The following is a 26,509-nucleotide window of genomic DNA, read 5'->3' on the forward strand; positions in this document are numbered from 1 at the left end:
GATCCCATTGAAACAGGACTCCTTTCTTCATGAGCCGGGAAAAAGGTTTGCATCTCCCGGACAGGTTTGAGATGAACCTTCTAATGTACGCTAAATGGCATTGGAGGCTCTTTAATTCATGCAAGTTTGTTGATCGAGGCATGTCAACAATTATCTTTATTTTAGTAGGGTCAATTTCAATGCCACGCTTGGTGACTATGAAACCAAGGAATTTTCCCGAAGACACTCCGAAGGCGCACTTCATAGGATTCATCTTTAATTTATGTTTTCTAAGGCGGTCAAACACCATTTCCAAGTGTTTTAACTGATCTTTCTCGCGCTTAGATTTTATAACAATATCATCTATATAGCACTCAACGATTTCGTACAACAACCCATCAAGGACAATGGTCATTGCACGTTGATACGTGGTGCCTGCATTTTTTAATCCGAATGGCATCACTTTATAACAATATATGCCCTTGGGTGTATGAAATGTTGTTAACTCCTCATCTTCCGGCGACATTTTTATTTGGTTGTAACCAGAGAAACCATCCATGAAGGAGAATATTTCATATCCCATAGTGGCATCAATAAGGATTTCGGAGATTGGAATTGGAAATTCATCTTTTGGACAGGCTTTATTTAAATCTCTAAAATCAACACATACACGGATCTGCCCATTTTTCTTTTTCGTGGGCACGATACTAGACACCCATTTGGGGTATTTCACTTCTCGAATAAATCCAGCAGCTATGAGTTTATCAAATTTAGCTTCTATTTGTGGGAGAAGTTCTGGACGATATCTTCTTTGTCCTTGCTTCACCGGAGGAACATCTTTTCGAACGGCCAATTTATGCATAGCCACTGTTGGGTCTAGACCTGGCATTTCTTCATAAGACCAAGCAAAGACATCTCTATTTGCAGAAAGAAATTTATGGTATTCTTCCTTACTTTATTTAGATAGATGTTTACTAATGAAGATTGGCCGGGGATCGTCGTCCGTGCTGATATTAATTTCTTCCAACTCATCAACAGTTGATTGATTTCCATCTTCCATTTGTGGAGATGCTTCTGTAGCATCAAGAGGTTCGGCAGAGGTCATATTAACTTCATAGCCTAACCCATATTTCTCTTCTTTTAATGCTTGATCTTGGTGTAGGGCTTCAAGCTGAGCCTGGGACATCAACTTTTCAAATGGTGCGAGCTGCCCCTGGCCATCGCATAAAGAAGGACCGGTAGAAATATCATAGCCCATCTGTTGCATAATATAAAGAACTTTGTTGTCATATAAAGAGATGGGTAATGTTTTATCATCTTTATTTAACAAAGTGACATGTGTAACCAATTTACTCTTATTATCCCTTTCAATTTGGGCTTGTTTTATTTTATTTTGCACCAAAGGAGGTAAAGGAGTTGGAAATGAAATACCTCTATTTTGAGAGGGTTTACTTATGATGCGAAATATCGGATCGCCTTCCTTCCTTTGATTGCTTGGTATGTATTGGTATATCTTTCGGCTTGATGAAGACTTGACATCTTCTATCTTCGGGATATTTTGTTCTAACAGCAATGATGATTTTGGTTTTGAGACTTTATCAATAGGCTCAAAATAAAACTTTGCATCAGCATAGAAGGATTATGCTATAGTGAATGGCTTTTTATCAGCAAAAATCCTTACTACGCTCCCTGAAGGATCTTTATACTTGATGCATTGATGGAGAGTAGATGGGACAACTCCATTTTCATGCAGCCATGGGCGACCGATAAGAACATTATATGAGGTAGCCGCATCAACCACATGGAAGTATACATATGTCATAAGATTTTCAAACTTTAAAACCAGAGATATGGTACCCAATGCTTCTTGACCAGCTTGGTTAAAACCATGAATGACAACATTTGAGCGACATGGGTCTCCTTTAGAATACCCAATCTTTTTAACAGTGCGCAAGGGTAACAAGTTTATGGCTGAACCACCATCAATCATTATGCGATTAATGGGGAGATCATCGATCTCGCCGAACATAAGAAGGGGTCTGTTATGCTTTTTATTTCCTAACAACAGATCCTCATCATTGAACGTAATACTTAGTTTGGGATAACTTTACTTCTGCTTGTGAAACCTCAACCCTATAATCTTCAGGGAAGGAAAGTGCAGTAATAAATGCATTTCGCAAATTAGACGAGAGACACAAGGCATCATACACAGAAAGCATAGCTGGTATTTTCTTCAAGTGCGAGATTACATCATACTTGACCGACACATTAGGAGTATGGTCAGTCGCATCATTCAGAGTTACATTTGGGGGATTTCTTTGTTGAGGAGATGGCCTAGGTAGTTGACGGCCTGATCTAAGCTGAACTTCAGTAACTCAGGTACCTCTTCTTCAGGGAAGTGAAGAGACTCCTCATCATCCTCAAAAACTCCGATGGGGAAAGCAGCATATTCTTTGAAAGGGTTGTCCTCGCGCTTCTTTATATTTTGGTAGAAGCGCGGGCCTTCGCCTTTTTCCATCATTCATCGGAGAGCAAATCGTCTTGAGAGTTGTTGTCGATGCTCTCCTGATCTTTGGGAACCTGATGGTCCACATTTTAGGGTGTGGATCCACCGAAGGAAAGCTTTGCCTTCATGCTGGCGCTTAGCTTGCTGTTGTGGATGCCCTGAGAAAGACATATTAACACGCTCAGGTTTTGATATCATATATCGAACATAAGTTGGCCACATTTTTGGAGTTGCACAACTCACCGAATCACTTTGAAAAGTGGCAACATTTGACGTAGCCGTTTTCTTTCCATTTGTCATGCTTTTGAGTAGATCGGCATCTATGGTGCCTTCATCTATGAGCTTTTGTATCATGTTTTTTACCACAAAACAATCTTTGAGCGTATGACCCAAGATGCGATGAAAGTGACAAAAATTTGGCTCATCGAATTTAGAAGCTTCTTCCAGCCTTTTCAGTTTGGGGAGCTCGATGAGTTTCAACTCTCGTAGGCCCATGAAGAGATCCCCCACTTCTTTGTCGGGGAAAGAGTACTTCTGATTTTGTCGCTCGCTAAGAGTTGGCCTTCTAGGAGCTAGTGCACCCCCTTTGCTTGGTAATCTTGTGGTGGTGCCCCTAGTTTGGAACTTTTGAGGACCCACCGTTGTCTCCATGGCCTGCATTTGCTTCGGCTTAGAAGGTGTGGGCTTATCTCGCGGGTTGTTTTTATCCAATGGCGCCTTGTTGAACGTCCTCGGTGGACGAGACATGTGATGCATGTAATTCTCTATGTCTGTGGCCTTTGAGGACAACTCTTTGAAAGTTATTGGCCTTACACCCTGCAGGTGAATGGCCATGTCCGGGCTCAAGTTATTCATACACATACGAACTGCTTCTGGTTCGGTGATTGGCTGTGGGCAGTGGAGGCTTAAATTCCTCCACCTGTTGATGAAATCCGCAGCTTTCTCATTTGGCCTTTGTAAGGTTTGAGTCAGCTTAGTTATCCCCACCGTCCTTAGTGCTATAAAAGCGCTCTAGGAAGGCGTCTTGCATTTGTTCCCATGTACGGATGGTGTCAGGTGCCAACTTGCTATACCATGTGAAAGCTGGACCCGATAATGTTTGTACAAATTGACGGAGGAGAAGAGCTCCATTGTGGGCTGTATCTTGACATGCAGCAAGGAAATGGGCCACATGTTCATGTGGCGAACCGGTCCCATTAAATTTACTAAATTGCGGTTGACGATAATTGTTCAGAAATTGTACCATGTCCACCTTCGGCGGATATGGTTTCACATACCCCGGACGCATGGAATAATGTGTTTGCATATATTGAGCTTTTACGCCTTCCGAATTCATCCTTTGTATGGCTTCGAGTGTGATTTCAGGTTGGTGATGGGGACCGTTATGATTGGTCGAAGTGTTCACATCATTTGTACGATTTCTGGTGTTGGCCACTTGTTCACGAAGCGCGGCCAACTCTTCTTCTTTCTGTTGTAAGGCAGCCATCATTTGGTTCATCTGCTCTTCAACGGATTGACCTTGATTTGTGGCAAGCACTTGTTCAGCACTGCTAGGCTCACTCTCACTATGCGGAGGTTGTGAGTCATCCTCACTTGGGGCTTGTGGATCTTCACCATTTAGTGGGTTTGGATCAGCCGAGCCTGCAGTATCCAATAATTCATTTTCAAAGTTAGAATGATCATCAAATAGGGGGTTATAAGACCCTACATAGATCGTATTATTTCTTGAATTACCAGAATTTGTTAAGCTTCGAGTCACTAGGCGATGACCCACCGGAATTTGTTTACGAGGCTTCTTTCTTTTGAAGTGTGTAGAAGCGGAGGAAGTATCACTCGTGTTGCAGGCTGCTTCCTCAACACTCATCAGCATTGAAGAGAATACCTCAAAACGGTTGTTCGAGGCTCTTTCATGAGGAGGCTGATAAGCTAGTGTGGTTGTATCTTCCACTTTTGGAGTAGCTGCTTTTATTTCTCCTTGGGTGCCACCAGCATGGCTTGATGACGCATTCCCTCGCACCCAACTAGACATGGAGTCAGTTGGTATTGCCATCTCCCTTTGCCTTAAGCTGGCACGTCTTGCACATACATTGGCAGCCTGCTTTGCATATCTCCCTCGCCTCGAGTTCCTTTTTATGAACTCTTGATGCTCAGGTAATTTGGCCAAAGTTTCGACGCGTCGCATGATTTCACCCTCAATATTATCTGAGGATGTGGATGCTCCAGGCAACAAACTCCTTAGGTCCTGGCATATGGCCCTTTCAATGGAAGCTTGAAAAGCTTGCCTCACAACATTTTGGATCCTGCGATATTCCCTGCTTTGTTGAACCAAAATTGAATCACAAACATAAGCACGTTGTGCATTAGTCATAGAGTCAATTACATTGTTGAAGTTGGCCTAAGCTTGAAGGATTTTGCGTTGCCGTCGGCGATGTCGCTTTGGAGACACATAATCTTGTACAGAAGGCCATGACGGTGCCACCTCTGATGATATAGGATCAGAGAGCGTCGTAGCCGGATCAACATGCCCCCTCTTTATATCATTGAGGGAGAGGTGAATCCCTTGCTACCGAAGCTCACGCTTGGGTAGATCATCGCTGGGATTATAGACCAACGTGGGGATAAACTCAGGAGCTTCAGCCCGAAGTTGGCTTTTTGTAGATGAATCACTTTCAGTGGATGACATACTATATTCTGTCGCCGTGGCCTTTCCTTTGCTGGAAGGATGCGGGTGATCCATCTCTCCCACCGCTACAACCCTTTCTTTGTTGTAGGGCTACGGACATTGAGGTTGATCCCGTAGCACTATCCCCCTATTTGGAGGTGGGAAAGCTATCGTCGATGCATTCTTTGTCGGAGGTGCCCCTAGTATGCTTGAGGCAGGTTTGGAGGAACCATCCCCCAGCTTATCATGAGTAATTGAAGGTGGCATTTCCCCCCTTGTCTTTGGAGTCGATGAAGAGGATATCATTGGTGGCGTCGACTTGGTTGGTGACGCCCTTTTGGCACAGATAGGCCACTCCCCAAGCGTGGCGGGGCGGAACTTTGGCGCCATCTTGGAACTAGGGGACTTGGTGCTCTTGGGTTTGGATGAGCCAGGAGCAACCACATTGGAGGATATGGCCATGCGCACATTAGTAGCGCGCTCATTGGAGGCCATCATCCTCGCTTTGGCAGCAACTCTTCTTGCTCGCCGCTTTGCGGCTTTGGACATGACAGGGGTGAACCCTTCCTCAGCCTTGGAATTGACCTCTTGGTCATGAGCAACTACAGCCGGCGACACAGCTATAGTGTGGAGTGAACCAGCACTGTTGGAAGCTTTAACGGGACCCATGGGAACATCGACCCAGAGGGAACCAATGCGGATCGTGATGAAGTCTTGAACACGTCTGGCCATACCTTCATATAAGAAAACCATATATGAGTTTTCTTGAATGCAAATATGAATGCGCATATAATTTCACTTGACAATTTAGGTCAAAGTCGTATGATGCAACCATGTTGGAACTCAAAGATGAGGGGAGAAGTAGGTCCCACTGGGCGTGCCAGAATCTGGTGACGGGGAAACGGGCGGCTATGACCCGCCTCCACATCAGCAGAGACAAATTTGGTTTTGGTTAAATTTAATTGGGACAAAAGAAAAAGAACAGGTATTGCAAGTCCATACTTCTATAATTCTTATATTTGCATAAAAATTATGTTAATTACATCTCCGTAGAGAACACCCCTGATTAAGAGTTCCAACATGAGTAAATGAAAAATAAGATTACATCATATGGCTTCCTATTACACACTACAAAAGAAAACAAAGTCTTTGGTCTTGTAGGTCTTGTAGCCCTGGATGGATAAATATGCATGCTTGGCATTGGCTTGAACTTGATGCATGCTATTTTATTTAACATGACATTTTCATTTGTTGCGGAGCTAACGTATATTCCTTATACGATTGGTCGCTAGCTTGTTTAGCTTTCTAGAGACCCATGATATGCCTGTAGTTAATCTATGCAAAGCATTTGTGAATATATTGTTATTTGTTCATATCATGATATGACCCTAAATTTAGCTAACTCAGCATGGGACATCTTGACCATGCCACATATGCATATACGACCAGGAGGAAAAGATTTATTTGTTTGTTGGACATTTTTTGGTGCATAGTATCATGTATGTATGCACATAATTTACTTTGGAGACTAAATTTGACATAGTCTTATCAGACCATGTAGAACCATGGATCGACATGTTTGATATACGTGGATGCATTCGACATATGGTGCCATATTTTATATGGGCACTTGTCAAGGTTTAGGAAGATATGTTGCTGCACCAAACCTAGACGCGACACATGGAGTTGATTTGTTTTATCAAAATTAGCGTACACGCTCATGACATAGTATTTGACCCAGGATACATGTATTATGTTATTTAATTTAATTTGATTTAAATTAATGACCTAGCTAGACATAACCTTATATGGGTGCAGTCTAACTAAGGTGCATATTGATCCAAATTAATTAGGAATTATGATGAATGTGGCCAAGCTCACATTAACGTTTGCAACACTTTGGTTATTTTAACTATGGTGCCGCAACAGATTAGCATAGGCACGTAGTTTATCATGTAGAGGTCAATTTTGATTATAGTCTATTACAATGGTTTAACCGGATATGGGTTTGGATGAATGCAGCATAATTGAGATGCACGGTCCAATTTTATTTTAGTTAATGCATAGGAGATATATGCCGGGACATCACATGGCCTGACATATGGAGTTTAGTTTAAACATGACGTTGGGTGCATGATTTTCACAAGCTGGTTTTAAGATAGGATTACTTAGTTGTTCACCAATTTTGGTCAAGGAGATAACCACAACTATACTCTTTAAGAGTTTACTTTAACATGCTGATGCATATCATCGCACCATGCTTATCTTATATGCACAATAATTTAATATCTTTGATTTATTTTGCTCGCTGTTAATTTAATCACAGCATATATGCAGGGCGGTGCATGGAGTGCTAGTTTGTATGATGGCAATGCAAATTTTAATCTTTGTTGCAACTACCAGTGAAATGCACGGTACTGGATATGGCATGCAGATGCTGAGGCTAGCTAGCTAATTCGTGCAGAACTTGCTAGCCAGAAGATGGATATATCAGTACGTAGCCATTTTTTTTAGACAGCACTTATGCATGGAATTTGGGTTCCTCCTGTACAGCTCACGGTAAGTATTCTTGTTCATTTAATTAAACACGCGCATAACCTTTCTTCATGGAAGTAGCATGCGAGTTCTTTATTTTCTTTGATGCATGATAAAAACGAGCCGGCATTGCCATGGCCAAAACACATGTAGATTTGTTTAAATATGAAGCTGATTCGCGTTCATATCAAATTTACCATGAACCGGGTGGAGCACGTCCACCAATTTTGTGCCATGAACCTTTAACCGGGTTGGAGCCAAGATCACGTCCGACCGAATTTCACCGGACCATATTTGTTGGCCTTTGACACCTTTACCGGGGCATATCGCCCGTGCGCAAAGCGTGGTCGTGGCACTGTTGGCCGACTTTTCACCGGTGTTTGCAGCCCATGCGCATAGCACGGCCATTTGGCCCTTATACCTTTACCAAGGCATGATGCCCATGTGCGGAGCACCGTCCTCACTGACCCTGTTTATACCAGAATAGAGACGAGGCTTGGTGATGGAGTTGCCGGTGACGCTTGTGGATGAAGCAGCCGGAAGATGAGAAGCAGGATGGGAGGCAGGATCAGAGATGTGCCCTGAGGCCTCTCACCTTCTCAGGGACTCCGAGGCGCCGCTGCAGTCTCCGGGACGGCAGCCGAGCAGCCTTTGCGGTTGATGGACAGAGAGGGACAGCCTGATGGAGCTATGTGATGGCTTCTGAACTTGGCCGCCTAGCAGCAATTTTTGTCGGGGGTGTATGTGTGTGTGTCTCTGGAAGCCTGGAACGCTCGCAGTAGCTGGCTACTTATAGAGCAAAGCAACCAGCGGTTGTCGGGGCATTTGGTGCTCTTTCGTTTGATTTTTGTTCACTAATGACACCGTGCGCTAGAATTTGAACTCGAGCGCGCGGCCTAGAGTCTGGAGGTTGTGCCGTACGTGGAGATGACCTGGTCGCTGCAGCCGGCGCCGCGCCTTCGTTCAAAACGCATGCGCGCCAGAAATTTCCCGCCTGGCATGTGGAGCTTTCATCCGGTCCTTTTCTTTTTATATGATTAATCAAAATGATCAGGATAAGAAAGAACCTATTTATCTATTTCCTAGCCGGACACCATCATCATATGCATACGCTTGTATCCACGTACGCGGCACGCCTGACTCTCTGGTTTTCCTGCATGAGCCAGTGCACAAAGGTAGGCAGGTAGCCATAGATGTTTGCATTTCGGGCTTGACATGGCCTCATTTCTCACACGTGCTTCCTCTATTTCATCCATCAGTATGTCACTTGCATGGTAGATTAGGCCATCAAATCACATATTCACGTGAGTATCTATTTTCGATTTATACGCAGGAGGACATATGTCGCATATACACGCCTTCACTCATGCATATTTGGGTGTATCATATTTCATAACCAATATCATTTCTCTTATTATTCATTTCTTATTTATATGCATGGAATTTGGTCATATATATTATTTATTTAAAGCAAATATTGCACATATTATAGGTGAGCCAAAAACCGTGTCAACACTTGGTCGGTCAGGATGCACTTCATGAGTACTCCCGACGGACTTCGCTTATAAAGTTCATCACCGATGGCAACGAACGTCTTGAGGCAACGAGTGATTCGTCCCACTTCAGTCCTTTCTGCTGGGAGAACCTCCTCGAGGAGGTAGGCGAGTAGTGGTGCTCTCCAGTTAGCCTAATCGAGTGCCACCACCGCGACGTCGGCGGGCGACGTCGTCATGGAGGCGCCAAGGTCGGAGCCCCCGAGCACTTGGGCGGGGTTGGGGCACGTTGGTAGGTCGGAGCCCCCGAGTGCTAGATTGGTGTCGGAGCCTGCTCCCATCCGGCGAGATCAGAACCACTCGAGCCCCCGAGCTAGGCGCCATAACCGACCCATCGAAGTACATTGTCCAGTACTCGTGGGTAACATCTGGGGTCAGGAGCTGGGCTTCCGTCCATTCGGCGATGAAGTCAGCGAGAGCCTTAGACTTGATGGCGGTGCGAGGGACATACCTGATGTCGTGACCCATGAGCTCGAGAGCCCACTTGGAGATTCGTCATGCAGCATCGTGGTTGCGGATGATGTCTCCTAGCGGGTATGAGGTGACGACCATGACCTCGTGGTCGGTGAATTAGTGCAGGAGCTTCTGGGCCGCCGTCAGAACGGCGTACAGAAGCTTCTGCACCTAGGGGTATCGAGCCTTGGCGTCGGTGAGTACCTCACTGACGAAGTACACCGGTCATTGCACCTTCAGGGGGCATCTTGGCTCCTCCCTTTTCACGACGAGGGCGGCACTCACAACGTGGTTGTTTGCCACGATGTAGAGGACTTCTCCCCGTTCGTGAGCGATGAGGACTGGGGCCGACGTCAGTGTTGCTTTGAGGCTTTCCAAGGCCTACTGTGCCTCTTCTGTCCAGACAAATGCGTCTATCTTCTTGAGAAGCTTATAGAGAGGCATCCCCCTTTCCCCTAGTTGGGAGATGAACCGGCTTAAGGCGGCCAAGCAGCCGGTGAGCCTCTGTACGCCCTTGACGTTGCGTATAGGGCCCATGTTAGAGATGGCCATGATTTTTTTGAGGTTAGCTTCGATGCCACACTCAGACACGATGTATCCAAGGAGCTTCCCCTTCGGAACTCCGAAAACACATTTTACGGGATTCAATTTGATATTGAACCTTCGGAGGTTTGCGAATGTTGCGGCCAAATTTACGATCAGGTCGCTAGCTTGAGCTGTTTTCACCACTACGTCATCTACATAGACAGCGATTGTTGGTTTCGGCCGCTCGACTTAGTTAGGCTGGTCGGGCAGGACGATTTGGTCGGCGAAGCATCGCTGCATGCACCGTTGATAGGTGGCGCCGGCATTCTTCAGACCGAAAGGCATGGTTACGTAGCAGTACGAACCATACGGGGTGATGAATGAAGTCGCGACCTGGTCGGACTTTCATCGCGATCTGGTGGTAGCCTGAGTAGGCATCTAGAAAGGAGAGGATCTCACATCCTGAGGTGGAGTCAACTATCTGGTCAATGCGTGGCAAAGGAAAATGGTCCTTTGGACACGCCTTGTTGAGGCCAGTATAATCAACACACATTCTTCATTTCCCAGTCTTCTTTTTTACAAGAACAGGATTAGCTAGCTAGTCTGAGTGGTATACCTCTTGATGAGGACATCGCCAAGATGGAGTCGAGGACGACTCCAATTCGAGAAGGGGAGGATGATGAGGACATCGCCACGCTGGACACACCGACGCCATGGTCTTCCCCAAGTTGCAATTCGTTCCCAACTCAGCTGCCACGTCACCCTCGGATTCAGCAGACACGTCGTCACTGTTTCGGTCATAACTTCCTCATACGACGTCGAAACGGGCCGTTCTTGGATGCGTTGGAAAGGGGACGACGACGCCGTCGTTTTGGATCTGGTCCCAGCTCCAGAAGGTCCGTGGATCATTCTGTGTGACCACGGCAAGGTGCTGCGTCACCTATTTGGGCCAACTTGGCCATGTATCGTGTCGGGCCTTAAGCCCAAGTTGTGGGCGCCCAACCCCTGGCCGTCCCCAACCCTAGGTCGAGTCTTAGACTATAAACACAGCCGCCGCCGCTGCTACACAATTGGGTTTTGTTTAGAGTTTAGTTTTCCATCGAGAAACTGAATCGTTCATTGTAACTGTGGTGACAAATCCTTTTACAGTGATCCAGGGCCCCCGTTCTTGATCTCCTCCACTGTGTCGATTAGTCCTTTGGAACCGAGTTCTAGAACCCTCTATTGATATTCGCGTCATTCATATTTGCAATATCAGATTGCGTGTTTTACCTTCTTGCTTGTGCTCTTCGATTCGCTTGCAGGAAAAGCCTTCTTGGCAAGGTCAATCAAGTTGTGCTTGGTTGATAACCAACGGAGCAGTGGTGTAACGGTTGCAGGGTTCGAATCGTGTCTGATTTGAAGCCGGATCGCCAACGTCGAGATCTCCACAAATCGAACTTACCGGCTACCTCTCGGAAGATCGGGCCTATACTCATCAATTGGTATCAGATATTTTAGGTTTACCGCGAGGTATAATCTCGTTTGCCTTAGATTCATATTTGTTCATTACCTAGAGTCCACAAAAAGCCCAAAAATATTTCAATTTCCGCTGTCCTATCACCCTTTGTGCCTTTGCAATTCCGTTTCAGATTCGTGTTGTTGAGTTTGTGTCCGTGGTCGAGTCTTGTTGCTGGTTTAGGATTGTGTTCGTGGTCGTAGTTCAATCGCCCGTTGCTGTGATTTTGTTTTCCGCCGCTATCCCATCCACCGTTCCCAAACAACAAGTCGAAGCCACCACATTACTCGACTTGCCCCGCTAGCCGCCTTGTGTAACTTCTCGCCACCGCGCAAACCCTAGATAGGTTGCCAGCCGCTCTTATTTTGCCTGCATCGCAGCCCTCCTTACATCATCAGGCGAATACCTACTGCTGTGATCGGTGTTAGAGTTTAGGGACGCTTTGCCCTAACTGCCGCCGCCGTGTTGTGCCTCCCGGAAAACATACTTTGAGATACCTTCGGTAAAACAGACATAACTTTTCGCTCGTTTATCAGAAAAATCTGAAATTTTTTGAGCAGCTTCTTGACACCATTTGGAGCCGACCCAAACTGGCTTCGCCCTGTTTGGTTTCGTCAAAATTGCCAAAAAAATTCAGGAAAATAAAGAAAAAAAATTGTCAAAGTTTTTGCACGCTTTTCAGAGAACGTGCTGAATTTCTGTAGACCACATCCCACCTCAGTTGTAGGTGCCAATTTTTGTGGTTGCATCTTTTGTGATCCTTGTTCAGAGAAAAGTATAAAAAAAATAGTAAGAAAAAAAAATTTGTTTCCTACTAGTGCCTTTTGGAAAAATTCAGGAAAAAGGAGAAATCCGGGCTATTTGCTTGTTCTGTGAGTTCTTTCGATCGTCCTTTGTTTTCACCTTGTTGCGCTACGTCTCGACACGTCTTAGCCAGCACCTGTGATTTGTACTTTGGATCCGGATTGAACAATCATTAATCTGCATTCGTTAATTGCTAATCCTTGCTGTCATATTGTGTGCCTACCCATAGCTCCACATATTCTTCTGTCAGCACAGGTTCATCTTGCAACTGTTACCCACGCTCCACAACAGATTGCTTCGCCACTTTGGTTTTGCTCCTGTTTGGCGTTGGTAAGAATACAGGCAAGACGGTGGTAAGCCGCTTGTGATTTTGCATTCCACTTTCACCACCATCACCACCACCACCACCACCACTTGTTTCCTTTTAGTTGATAGGGATAATACTTTGGTGTTGTCTTTTTCTATCTTCTAACCATGGCAGGAACTCCGACGGACTTCAATGAGTGTGTGTCCAAGGGCGAGCTTACAACGTTCATGACTGAACAACGCAATCTTATGACTGAGCTGACGCGCAACGTGAACAATCTGGTCACCCGCATTGAACAGCTTGAGCAACGCCCTCCACCTTATCGTGCTGATGATGAAGATGCGGATGCTTTTCGTGATGAAGATGCGTATGCTGACGGTGGTGGCCGTCGCCGCCTCAACTTCAATCGTCGCGGCATGGGAGGTAATAATCATGGTAATAATGATCCTTTTGCTAAAATTAAATTTAGTCTACCTCCTTTTGCTGGTAATGTTGATCCAGAGGCATATTTAGATTGGGAGCTTGCTGTTCAACAAAAATTTGATTCTCATAATGTTCCTCCTGAGCATAGAGTTAGACTTGCTACTAGTGAGTTTACTAATTTTGCTTTGTTCTGGTGGAGTGATCTTTGCAATGCTAATAATGCTGCTGCTGTGCCTCAAACTTGGAATGTTTTAAAGCAACGTATGAAATCTCGTTTTGTTCCTCCTTATTACCAACGTGATTTACGTTTGAAACTACAAACTTTAAAACAAGGTGATAAAGGAGTAGAAGCATACTATCAAGAATTGCTTATTGGTTTAGCACGTTGTGGTATAAATGAAGATGATGATGATGCTAGTGCTAGATTTTTTGGTGGTTTAAACCATGATATACAGAACATACTTGATTACAAAGAATGGCGCAATTTTTCCCAATTGTATCATCTTGCTATTAAGGCAGAACGAGAAGTACAGGGACGCAAACAACACCAGCCTTTCAGGTCTAACAATGGGAGGAATTTTCAGCAGCGTTCCGAGCCGGAGACGCCCAAGCTTCCTGTTGCACCACAGCCATCTACACCTCCATTTTCTTCCGGGGTAAGTAAATTGTCTAATGTGCAGTTTCCACAGCTGAAGAAAGGTGGAACTCCGGGTGCTTCTACTAGCTCCTCCTCGTCCAGCTCTAAAATCATTTGCCATCGATGCAAAGGCATGGGACATGTCATGAAGGAGTGCCCCAGTCGTCGCGCTTTCATTGCTACCGAGGATGGATATGTAAGTGCTAGTGATGTTGAAGATGATTTAGCCCTTGCTGCTAACATTGATGCAGATCCCACCGAGGGCGATCAAGACAAGGAGGCCATCACCATTGACTCCGTGGCTGCTGCCGCGGACTACCCTAGCCTTCTTGTGCAGCGTGTGTTGAGTACACGTGTGGGACATGAAGAAGAGATGAAGATCCAACGCCACAATTTGTTCCACATGTATCTCATTGTGCAGGGTTGTCGTGTTCTCACTATCATTGATGGCGGGAGTTGCAACAACTTGGTGAGTTCAGATTTGGTTGACAAGCTTGGCTTGACCACACGACAACATTCGTATCCATATAAACTTCAATGGTTCAATAATAGTGGTAAGACTAAGGTAACTAAATCAGCACGCATTAGCTTTTTCACAGGCTCTTATCATGATACTGCTGATTTTGATGTTGTCCCTATGCAAGCTTGTTCCATTTTGTTAGGTCGACCATGGGAATTTGATAATGATGCTTTACACCATGGTAGAACTAATACATACACTATCATACATAAGGACAAGAAAATTACATTGCTGCCTTTGTCTCCTACGGATATTATTAAACATGCTAATGAGATCAAAAATAAACCTCCAACAGACATTGCTAAAAATAATGGGATTAAGTTAAAAGGAGGTGTTTTTCTTGCTACAACTCCAGCTACTGCTGAGTTATGTGATAATCCTGATGCACCATGTTATACTATGTTTTGTCAACCTTTTATGTCTGGTGCATTGCCTGCTGTCACTAACCTTTTGCAGGAGTTCGCTGATGATGGGATGGAGTCGAGGACGACTCCAATTCTACAAGGAGGGGATGATGAGGACATCGCCAAGATGGAGTCGAGGACGACTCCAATTCGAGAAGGGGAGGATGATGAGGACATCGCCACGCTGGACACACCGACGCCATGGTCTTCCCTAAGTTGCAATTCGTTCCCAACTCAGCTGCCACGTCACCCTCGGATTCAGCAGACACGTCGTCACTGTTTCGGTCATAACTTCCTCATACGACGTCGAAACGGGCCGTTCTTGGATGCGTTGGAAAGGGGACGACGACGCCGTCGTTTTGGATCTGGTCCCAGCTCCAGAAGGTCCGTGGATCATTCTGTGTGACCACGGCAAGGTGCTGCGTCACCTATTTGGGCCAACTTGGCCATGTATCGTGTCGGGCCTTAAGCCCAAGTTGTGGGCGCCCAACCCCTGGCCGTCCCCAACCCTAGGTCGAGTCTTAGACTATAAACACAGCCGCCGCCGCTGCTACACAATTGGGTTTTGTTTAGAGTTTAGTTTTCCATCGAGAAACTGAATCGTTCATTGTAACTGTGGTGACAAATCCTTTTACAGTGATCCAGGGCCCCCGTTCTTGATCTCCTCCACTGTGTCGATTAGTCCTTTGGAACCGAGTTCTAGAACCCTCTATTGATATTCGCGTCATTCATATTTGCAATATCAGATTGCGTGTTTTACCTTCTTGCTTGTGCTCTTCGATTCGCTTGCAGGAAAAGCCTTCTTGGCAAGGTCAATCAAGTTGTGCTTGGTTGATAACCAACAGAGCAGTGGTGTAACGGTTGCAGGGTTCGAATCGTGTCTGATTTGAAGCCGGATCGCCAACGTCGAGATCTCCACAAATCGAACTTACCGGCTACCTCTCGGAAGATCGGGCCTATACTCATCAATTGGTATCAGATATTTTAGGTTTACCGCGAGGTATAATCTCGTTTGCCTTAGATTCATATTTGTTCATTACCTAGAGTCCACAAAAAGCCCAAAAATATTTCAATTTCCGCTGTCCTATCACCCTTTGTGCCTTTGCAATTCCGTTTCAGATTCGTGTTGTTGAGTTTGTGTCCGTGGTCGAGTCTTGTTGCTGGTTTAGGATTGTGTTCGTGGTCGTAGTTCAATCGCCCGTTGCTGTGATTTTGTTTTCCACCGCTATCCCATCCACCGTTCCCAAACAACAAGTCGAAGCCACCACATTACTCGACTTGCCCCGCTAGCCGCCTTGTGTAACTTCTCGCCACCGCGCAAACCCTAGATAGGTTGCCAGCCGCTCTTATTTTGCCTGCATCGCAGCCCTCCTTACATCATCAGGCGAATACCTACTGCTGTGATCGGTGTTAGAGTTTAGGGACGCTTTGCCCTAACTGCCGCCGCCGTGTTGTGCCTCCCGGAAAACATACTTTGAGATACCTTCGGTAAAACAGGCATAACTTTTCGCTCGTTTATCAGAAAAATCTGAAATTTTTTGAGCAGCTTCTTGACACCATTTGGAGCCGACCCAAACTGGCTTCGCCCTGTTTGGTTTCGTCAAAATTGCCAAAAAAATTCAGGAAAATAAAGAAAAAAAATTGTCAAAGTTTTTGCACGCTTTTCAGAGAACGTGCTGAATTTCTGTAGACCACATCCCACCTCAGTTGTAGGTGCCAATTTTTGTGGTTGCATCTTTTGTGATCCTTGTTCAGAGAAAAGTATAAAAAAAATAGTAAGAAAAAAAAATTTGTTTCCTACTAGTGCCTTTTGGAAAAATTCAGGAAAAAGGAGAAATCCGGGCTATTTGCTTGTTCTGTGAGTTCTTTCGATCGTCCTTTGTTTTCACCTTGTTGCGCTACGTCTCGACACGTCTTAGCCAGCACCTGTGATTTGTACTTTGGATCCGGATTGAACAATCATTAATCTGCATTCGTTAATTGCTAATCCTTGCTGTCATATTGTGTGCCTACCCATAGCTCCACATATTCTTCTGTCAGCACAGGTTCATCTTGCAACTGTTACCCACGCTCCACAACAGATTGCTTCGCCACTTTGGTTTTGCTCCTGTTTGGCGTTGGTAAGAATACAGGCAAGACGGTGGTAAGCCGCTTGTGATTTTGCATTCCACTTTCACCACCATCACCACCACCACCACCACCACTTGTTTCCTTTTAGTTGATAGGGATAATACTTTGGTGTTGTCTTTTTCTATCTTCTAACCATGGCAGGAACTCCGACGGACTTCAATGAGTGTGTGTCCAAGGGCGAGCTTACAACGTTCATGACTGAACAACGCAATCTTATGACTGAGCTGACGCGCAACGTGAACAATCTGGTCACCCGCATTGAACAGCTTGAGCAACGCCCTCCACCTTATCGTGCTGATGATGAAGATGCGGATGCTTTTCGTGATGAAGATGCGTATGCTGACGGTGGTGGCCGTCGCCGCCTCAACTTCAATCGTCGCGGCATGGGAGGTAATAATCATGGTAATAATGATCCTTTTGCTAAAATTAAATTTAGTCTACCTCCTTTTGCTGGTAATGTTGATCCAGAGGCATATTTAGATTGGGAGCTTGCTGTTCAACAAAAATTTGATTCTCATAATGTTCCTCCTGAGCATAGAGTTAGACTTGCTACTAGTGAGTTTACTAATTTTGCTTTGTTCTGGTGGAGTGATCTTTGCAATGCTAATAATGCTGCTGCTGTGCCTCAAACTTGGAATGTTTTAAAGCAACGTATGAAATCTCGTTTTGTTCCTCCTTATTACCAACGTGATTTACGTTTGAAACTACAAACTTTAAAACAAGGTGATAAAGGAGTAGAAGCATACTATCAAGAATTGCTTATTGGTTTAGCACGTTGTGGTATAAATGAAGATGATGATGATGCTAGTGCTAGATTTTTTGGTGGTTTAAACCATGATATACAGAACATACTTGATTACAAAGAATGGCGCAATTTTTCCCAATTGTATCATCTTGCTATTAAGGCAGAACGAGAAGTACAGGGACGCAAACAACACCAGCCTTTCAGGTCTAACAATGGGAGGAATTTTCAGCAGCGTTCCGAGCTGGAGACGCCCAAGCTTCCTGTTGCACCACAGCCATCTACACCTCCATTTTCTTCCGGGGTAAGTAAATTGTCTAATGTGCAGTTTCCACAGCTGAAGAAAGGTGGAACTCCGGGTGCTTCTACTAGCTCCTCCTCGTCCAGCTCTAAAATCATTTGCCATCGATGCAAAGGCATGGGACATGTCATGAAGGAGTGCCCCAGTCGTCGCGCTTTCATTGCTACCGAGGATGGATATGTAAGTGCTAGTGATGTTGAAGATGATTTAGCCCTTGCTGCTAACATTGATGCAGATCCCACCGAGGGCGATCAAGACAAGGAGGCCATCACCATTGACTCCGTGGCTGCTGCCGCGGACTACCCTAGCCTTCTTGTGCAGCGTGTGTTGAGTACACGTGTGGGACATGAAGAAGAGATGAAGATCCAACGCCACAATTTGTTCCACATGTATCTCATTGTGCAGGGTTGTCGTGTTCTCACTATCATTGATGGCGGGAGTTGCAACAACTTGGTGAGTTCAGATTTGGTTGACAAGCTTGGCTTGACCACACGACAACATTCGTATCCATATAAACTTCAATGGTTCAATAATAGTGGTAAGACTAAGGTAACTAAATCAGCACGCATTAGCTTTTTCACAGGCTCTTATCATGATACTGCTGATTTTGATGTTGTCCCTATGCAAGCTTGTTCCATTTTGTTAGGTCGACCATGGGAATTTGATAATGATGCTTTACACCATGGTAGAACTAATACATACACTATCATACATAAGGACAAGAAAATTACATTGCTGCCTTTGTCTCCTACGGATATTATTAAACATGCTAATGAGATCAAAAATAAACCTCCAACAGACATTGCTAAAAATAATGGGATTAAGTTAAAAGGAGGTGTTTTTCTTGCTACAACTCCAGCTACTGCTGAGTTATGTGATAATCCTGATGCACCATGTTATACTATGTTTTGTCAACCTTTTATGTCTGGTGCATTGCCTGCTGTCACTAACCTTTTGCAGGAGTTCGCTGATGATGGGATGGAGTCGAGGACGACTCCAATTCTACAAGGAGGGGATGATGAGGACATCGCCAAGATGGAGTCGAGGACGACTCCAATTCGAGAAGGGGAGGATGATGAGGACATCGCCACGCTGGACACACCGACGCCATGGTCTTCCCTAAGTTGCAATTCGTTCCCAACTCAGCTGCCACGTCACCCTCGGATTCAGCAGACACGTCGTCACTGTTTCGGTCATAACTTCCTCATACGACGTCGAAACGGGCCGTTCTTGGATGCGTTGGAAAGGGGACGACGACGCCGTCGTTTTGGATCTGGTCCCAGCTCCAGAAGGTCCGTGGATCATTCTGTGTGACCACGGCAAGGTGCTGCGTCACCTATTTGGGCCAACTTGGCCATGTATCGTGTCGGGCCTTAAGCCCAAGTTGTGGGCGCCCAACCCCTGGCCGTCCCCAACCCTAGGTCGAGTCTTAGACTATAAACACAGCCGCCGCCGCTGCTACACAATTGGGTTTTGTTTAGAGTTTAGTTTTCCATCGAGAAACTGAATCGTTCATTGTAACTGTGGTGACAAATCCTTTTACAGTGATCCAGGGCCCCCGTTCTTGATCTCCTCCACTGTGTCGATTAGTCCTTTGGAACCGAGTTCTAGAACCCTCTATTGATATTCGCGTCATTCATATTTGCAATATCAGATTGCGTGTTTTACCTTCTTGCTTGTGCTCTTCGATTCGCTTGCAGGAAAAGCCTTCTTGGCAAGGTCAATCAAGTTGTGCTTGGTTGATAACCAACGGAGCAGTGGTGTAACGGTTGCAGGGTTCGAATCGTGTCTGATTTGAAGCCGGATCGCCAACGTCGAGATCTCCACAAATCGAACTTACCGGCTACCTCTCGGAAGATCGGGCCTATACTCATCAATTGGTATCAGATATTTCAGGTTTACCGCGAGGTATAATCTCGTTTGCCTTAGATTCATATTTGTTCATTACCTAGAGTCCACAAAAAGCCCAAAAATATTTCAATTTCCGCTGTCCTATCACCCTTTGTGCCTTTGCAATTCCGTTTCAGATTCGTGTTGTTGAGTTTGTGTCCGTGGTCGAGTCTTGTTGCTGGTTTAGGATTGTGTTCGTGGTCGTAGTTCAATCGCCCGTTGCTGTGATTTTGTTTTCCGCCGCTATCCCATCCACCGTTCCCAAACAACAAGTCGAAGCCACCACATTACTCGACTTGCCCCGCTAGCCGCCTTGTGTAACTTCTCGCCACCGCGCAAACCCTAGATAGGTTGCCAGCCGCTCTTATTTTGCCTGCATCGCAGTCCTCCTTACATCATCAGGCGAATACCTACTGCTGTGATCGGTGTTAGAGTTTAGGGACGCTTTGCCCTAACTGCCGCCGCCGTGTTGTGCCTCCCGGAAAACATACTTTGAGATACCTTCGGTAAAACAGGCATAACTTTTCGCTCGTTTATCAGAAAAATCTGAAATTTTTTGAGCAGCTTCTTGACACCATTTGGAGCCGACCCAAACTGGCTTCGCCCTGTTTGGTTTCGTCAAAATTGCCAAAAAAATTCAGGAAAATAAAGAAAAAAAATTGTCAAAGTTTTTGCACGCTTTTCAGAGAACGTGCTGAATTTCTGTAGACCACATCCCACCTCAGTTGTAGGTGCCAATTTTTGTGGTTGCATCTTTTGTGATCCTTGTTCAGAGAAAAGTATAAAAAAAACAGTAAGAAAAAAAAAATTTGTTTCCTACTAGTGCCTTTTGGAAAAATTCAGGAAAAAGGAGAAATCCGGGCTATTTGCTTGTTCTGTGAGTTCTTTCGATCGTCCTTTGTTTTCACCTTGTTGCGCTACGTCTCGACACGTCTTAGCCAGCACCTGTGATTTGTACTTTGGATCCGGATTGAACAATCATTAATCTGCATTCGTTAATTGCTAATCCTTGCTGTCATATTGTGTGCCTACCCATAGCTCCACATATTCTTCTGTCAGCACAGGTTCATCTTGCAACTGTTACCCACGCTCCACAACAGATTGCTTCGCCACTTTGGTTTTGCTCCTGTTTGGCGTTGGTAAGAATACAGGCAAGACGGTGGTAAGCCGCTTGTGATTTTGCATTCCACTTTCACCACCATCACCACCACCACCACCACCACTTGTTTCCTTTTAGTTGATAGGGATAATACTTTGGTGTTGTCTTTTTCTATCTTCTAACCATGGCAGGAACTCCGACGGACTTCAATGAGTGTGTGTCCAAGGGCGAGCTTACAACGTTCATGACTGAACAACGCAATCTTATGACTGAGCTGACGCGCAACGTGAACAATCTGGTCACCCGCATTGAACAGCTTGAGCAACGCCCTCCACCTTATCGTGCTGATGATGAAGATGCGGATGCTTTTCGTGATGAAGATGCGTATGCTGACGGTGGTGGCCGTCGCCGCCTCAACTTCAATCGTCGCGGCATGGGAGGTAATAACCATGGTAATAATGATCCTTTTGCTAAAATTAAATTTAGTCTACCTCCTTTTGCTGGTAATGTTGATCCAGAGGCATATTTAGATTGGGAGCTTGCTGTTCAACAAAAATTTGATTCTCATAATGTTCCTCCTGAGCATAGAGTTAGACTTGCTACTAGTGAGTTTACTAATTTTGCTTTGTTCTGGTGGAGTGATCTTTGCAATGCTAATAATGCTGCTGCTGTGCCTCAAACTTGGAATGTTTTAAAGCAACGTATGAAATCTCGTTTTGTTCCTCCTTATTACCAACGTGATTTACGTTTGAAACTACAAACTTTAAAACAAGGTGATAAAGGAGTAGAAGCATACTATCAAGAATTGCTTATTGGTTTAGCACGTTGTGGTATAAATGAAGATGATGATGATGCTAGTGCTAGATTTTTTGGTGGTTTAAACCATGATATACAGAACATACTTGATTACAAAGAATGGCGCAATTTTTTCCAATTGTATCATCTTGCTATTAAGGCAGAACGAGAAGTACAGGGACGCAAACAACACCAGCCTTTCAGGTCTAACAATTGGAGGAATTTTCAGCAGCGTTCCGAGCCGGAGACGCCCAAGCTTCCTGTTGCACCACAGCCATCTACACCTCCATTTTCTTCCGGGGTAAGTAAATTGTCTAATGTGCAGTTTCCACAGCTGAAGAAAGGTGGAACTCCGGGTGCTTCTACTAGCTCCTCCTCGTCCAGCTCTAAAATCATTTGCCATCGATGCAAAGGCATGGGACATGTCATGAAGGAGTGCCCCAGTCGTCGCGCTTTCATTGCTACCGAGGATGGATATGTAAGTGCTAGTGATGTTGAAGATGATTTAGCCTTTGCTGCTAACATTGATGCAGATCCCACCGAGGGCGATCAAGACAAGGAGGCCATCACCATTGACTCCGTGGCTGCTGCCGCGGACTACCCTAGCCTTCTTGTGCAGCGTGTGTTGAGTACACATGTGGGACATGAAGAAGAGATGAAGATCCAACGCCACAATTTGTTCCACATGTATCTCATTGTGCAGGGTTGTCGTGTTCTCACTATCATTGATGGCGGGAGTTGCAACAACTTGGTGAGTTCAGATTTGGTTGACAAGCATGGCTTGACCACACGACAACATTCGTATCCATATAAACTTCAATGGTTCAATAATAGTGGTAAAACTAAGGTAACTAAATCAGCACGCATTAGCTTTTTCACAGGCTCTTATCATGATACTGCTGATTTTGATGTTGTCCCTATGCAAGCTTGTTCCATTTTGTTAGGTCGACCATGGGAATTTGATAATGATGCTTTACACCATGGTAGAACTAATACATACACTATCATACATAAGGACAAGAAAATTACATTGCTGCCTTTGTCTCCTACGGATATTATTAAACATGCTAATGAGATCAAAAATAAACCTCCAACAGACATTGCTAAAAATAATGGGATTAAGTTAAAAGGAGGTGTTTTTCTTGCTACAACTCCAGCTACTGCTGAGTTATGTGATAATCCTGATGCACCATGTTATACTATGTTTTGTCAACCTTTTATGTCTGGTGCATTGCCTGCTGTCACTAACCTTTTGCAGGAGTTCGCTGATGATGGGATGGAGTCGAGGACGACTCCAATTCTACAAGGAGGGGATGATGAGGACATCGCCAAGATGGAGTCGAGGACGACTCCAATTCGAGAAGGGGAGGATGATGAGGACATCGCCACGCTGGACACACCGACGCCATGGTCTTCCCCAAGTTGCAATTCGTTCCCAACTCAGCTGCCACGTCACCCTCGGATTCAGCAGACACGTCGTCACTGTTTCGGTCATAACTTCCTCATACGACGTCGAAACGGGCCGTTCTTGGATGCGTTGGAAAGGGGACGACGACGCCGTCGTTTTGGATCTGGTCCCAGCTCCAGAAGGTCCGTGGATCATTCTGTGTGACCACGGCAAGGTGCTGCGTCACCTATTTGGGCCAACTTGGCCATGTATTGTGTCGGGCCTTAAGCCCAAGTTGTGGGCGCCCAACCCCTGGCCGTCCCCAACCCTAGGTCGAGTCTTAGACTATAAACACAGCCGCCGCCGCTGCTACACAATTGGGTTTTGTTTAGAGTTTAGTTTTCCATCGAGAAACTGAATCGTTCATTGTAACTGTGGTGACAAATCCTTTTACAGTGATCCAGGGCCCCCATTCTTGATCTCCTCCACTGTGTCGATTAGTCCTTTGGAACCGAGTTCTAGAACCCTCTATTGATATTCGCGTCATTCATATTTGCAATATCAGATTGCGTGTTTTACCTTCTTGCTTGTGCTCTTCGATTCGCTTGCAGGAAAAGCCTTCTTGGCAAGGTCAATCAAGTTGTGCTTGGTTGATAACCAACGGAGCAGTGGTGTAACGGTTGCAGGGTTCGAATTGTGTCTGATTTGAAGCCGGATCGCCAACGTCGAGATCTCCACAAATCGAACTTACCGGCTACCTCTTGGAAGATCGGGCCTATACTCATCACCTCTTTGATGAACCTGACTGCTAGGAGTTTGGAGATCTCCTCGCCTATGGCCCTGCGCCTCTCATCGTCAAAGCGACGCAAGCGTTGCTTGGCGGGCTTCGAGCCTGGGACGAGGCGTAATGCGTGCTTGGCGACCTCCCTTGGTATGCCCAGCATGTCAGAAGGTTTCCACGCGAAGACATCGCGATTGGCGCATAGAAAGTCAGTGAGCTCGCTTTCCTATTTGGTTGGGAGCTTGGTCCTGATTCGCACCATCTTGGTCGGGTCGGCGGGGTCAATCCCTACCGCCTTGGTTTGCTCGGTCGGGTGGAAGACACTTGAGGAGGTCGGCTCGTTGCGATCTGGGACTGCTGGAGTCGATGAATTCCAGAGCTCCGGGAGCTCGACGGAGTTGATGACGGCCGTGGCGAGCTCATAATGCTCGTGGTCGCACGTGTAGGCGTGTGAAAAGGTGCTACCCACGGTGATGACGTTGTTTGGTCCTAGCATCTTCAACTTGAGGTAGGTGTAGTTGGGGATCGCCATGAACTTGGCATAGCATGGCCGCCCCAAGATGGCATGGTAGGACCCTAGAAAGTCGTCCACCTCAAAGGTGAGGACCTCCGAGTGGAAGTTGGCTCGGTCGCCAAACGTGACGGGCAGATCGATTTGCCCTAGTGGGTATGCCTGCGTCCCTAGGATCATGCCGTGGAAGGGAGACATTGGGCGGAGCTCTGACCGAGGGATGCACATGGCGTCGAGGGTGTCGACGTAAAGAATGTTGAGGACGCTACCTCTGTCCATCAGCACCTTGGTGAGGCGCTTGTTGTAGGCAATCGGGTCGGTGACGAGCGGGTAGCGACCTGATCGGGCGACGTGGGAAGGATGGTCTCTCTGATCAAAAGTGATCGGGGAGTCCGACCAGCTAAGGAAAGAGGGGACGACCGTCTCGGCGGCACATGTCTCTCTGTAGCGTACCTTGTGCTGGCGCTTGGAGTGGATGGCGTCGGATCCCCCAAAGATCATGAGGCATTCCTCAGGGTTAGGGAAGCCGTCATCATCCTTGCTTGTCATGCCTTCTTTCTTAGCCGTCTCCTCCTTGCCCTTTCCTTCCTTCGGCTTGCCGGCCTATCGCAGAAAGCGCCTGAGGAGCTCGCAGTCCTTCTAGAGGTACTTGATGGGGTAGGCATGGTTGGTGCATTGACTCTCCATGAGCTTGTCGAAGTGGTCGGGCTGGCCCTGCTGGGGCTTCTTGCCCACACGATCGGCTGCGGTGACCAAACCTGGGTTTGTCGATCGGCGCTGATCCTTCTTGTTCTTCTTGCCCCTTTGCATGGAAGGGCCCTCGCTTTGGTCCTCGCGCTTGGCCTTGCCCTTGTCCCGACCACCGCTAAAGACCACCCCAACCGCCTCCTCGCCAGAGGCATGGTTCGTAGCGATATCGAGCAGGTCACGGGTGGTACGAGGCTTTAAATAGCCGAGCTTGTGGATCAAGGACTCATAGGTTGTCCTAGAGAGGAACGCGCTGATGACATTAGCATCAACGACATCAGGAAGGGAGTTGCACCACTTTGAGAACCTATGAATGTAATCCTGTAGGGACTCATTGGGCACCTGCTGGCAGCTCTTGAGGTCCCAGGAATTCCCAGGACGGACATATGTCCCCTAGAAATTTTCGACGAAGACCCTCTTGAGATCCACCCAGTCGCAGATGCTGTCGGGCGGGAGGAATTCGTGCCATGCTCGAACATGCTCCCCCACGCAGATGGGGAGATACCGAATGATGAAGTGGTCATCATCCACTCCTCTGGCTCAGCAGGTGAGCCAGAAGTCTTCGAGCCATATACCGGGGTTCGTTTTCCCAGTGTATCTGGCGATGTTGGTGAGTGGTCGGAAGCGATGTGGGAACGACGCTCTCTGGATGCGACGACCAAAGGCCTGTGGCCCTGGGCCATTCAGGCTGGGGCTCTGGTCATTTGGTCAGCCACCATGCCTGGGATGCGTGTCCCCGCACTCCTCGATTGTCAGGCCGAGGCCCGTGCCACCTGCTCTCGTCGCCACTTGATGGACGTCATCATCATGCTGGACATGGCGTTGATTGTTGATGACGCTGCGAGTGTCACGGTTTGGCCTGAGCCATTCGCGCATAGGTGGTCGGTGTGGAGCGGGCGCCGGGTCGGGCTGTGGTGCAGCCATGGCCTCCTGCCCCACGCCCGACAACTGTAGTGGTGAGTGGATGGAGCAATTCGACTGGTGTGGCCCCATTCCCCCCGATGGGGCAAGAGGCCGTGAGCCGGTGTCACGACGTGGAGCTCTCCACCTATTGAATGGCGATGGTTTCCACCAGCGCCCAGAGGTTTCGGTGGATTGCCTGTTCTGGGGAGTCGGCAGGCTCGGGAAGGCCATGCAGAAGCATCGCCGCAGCAGCGATGTTCTAGCCAACCCGAGCAAACTATGGGAGATCGTTCCCTCCGTCCAGGATGTTACGCTGGACCGAGCGAGCGTGACCCTAAGCGCCGCTTGCTGGGTTACGCATACGTGGCGTAGTGTGCTGCGTCGAACATGTCAGCGCAGGTGGCGGCTGACTCTGCC

At 46.5% G+C, this 26,509-nt stretch overlaps 1 pseudogene; it reads right to left on the minus strand.

Moving 5' to 3' along the window:
• Window positions 1-2,278: 2,278 nt before the first annotated feature.
• On the minus strand, window positions 2,279-24,991 carry LOC136455086 (uncharacterized; annotated as a pseudogene).
• Window positions 24,992-26,509: the final 1,518 nt, after the last annotated feature.

Source organism: Miscanthus floridulus, chromosome 5 (genome assembly GCF_019320115.1).
Source record: "Miscanthus floridulus cultivar M001 chromosome 5, ASM1932011v1, whole genome shotgun sequence".
Classification (NCBI taxonomy): domain Eukaryota; kingdom Viridiplantae; phylum Streptophyta; class Magnoliopsida; order Poales; family Poaceae; genus Miscanthus; species Miscanthus floridulus.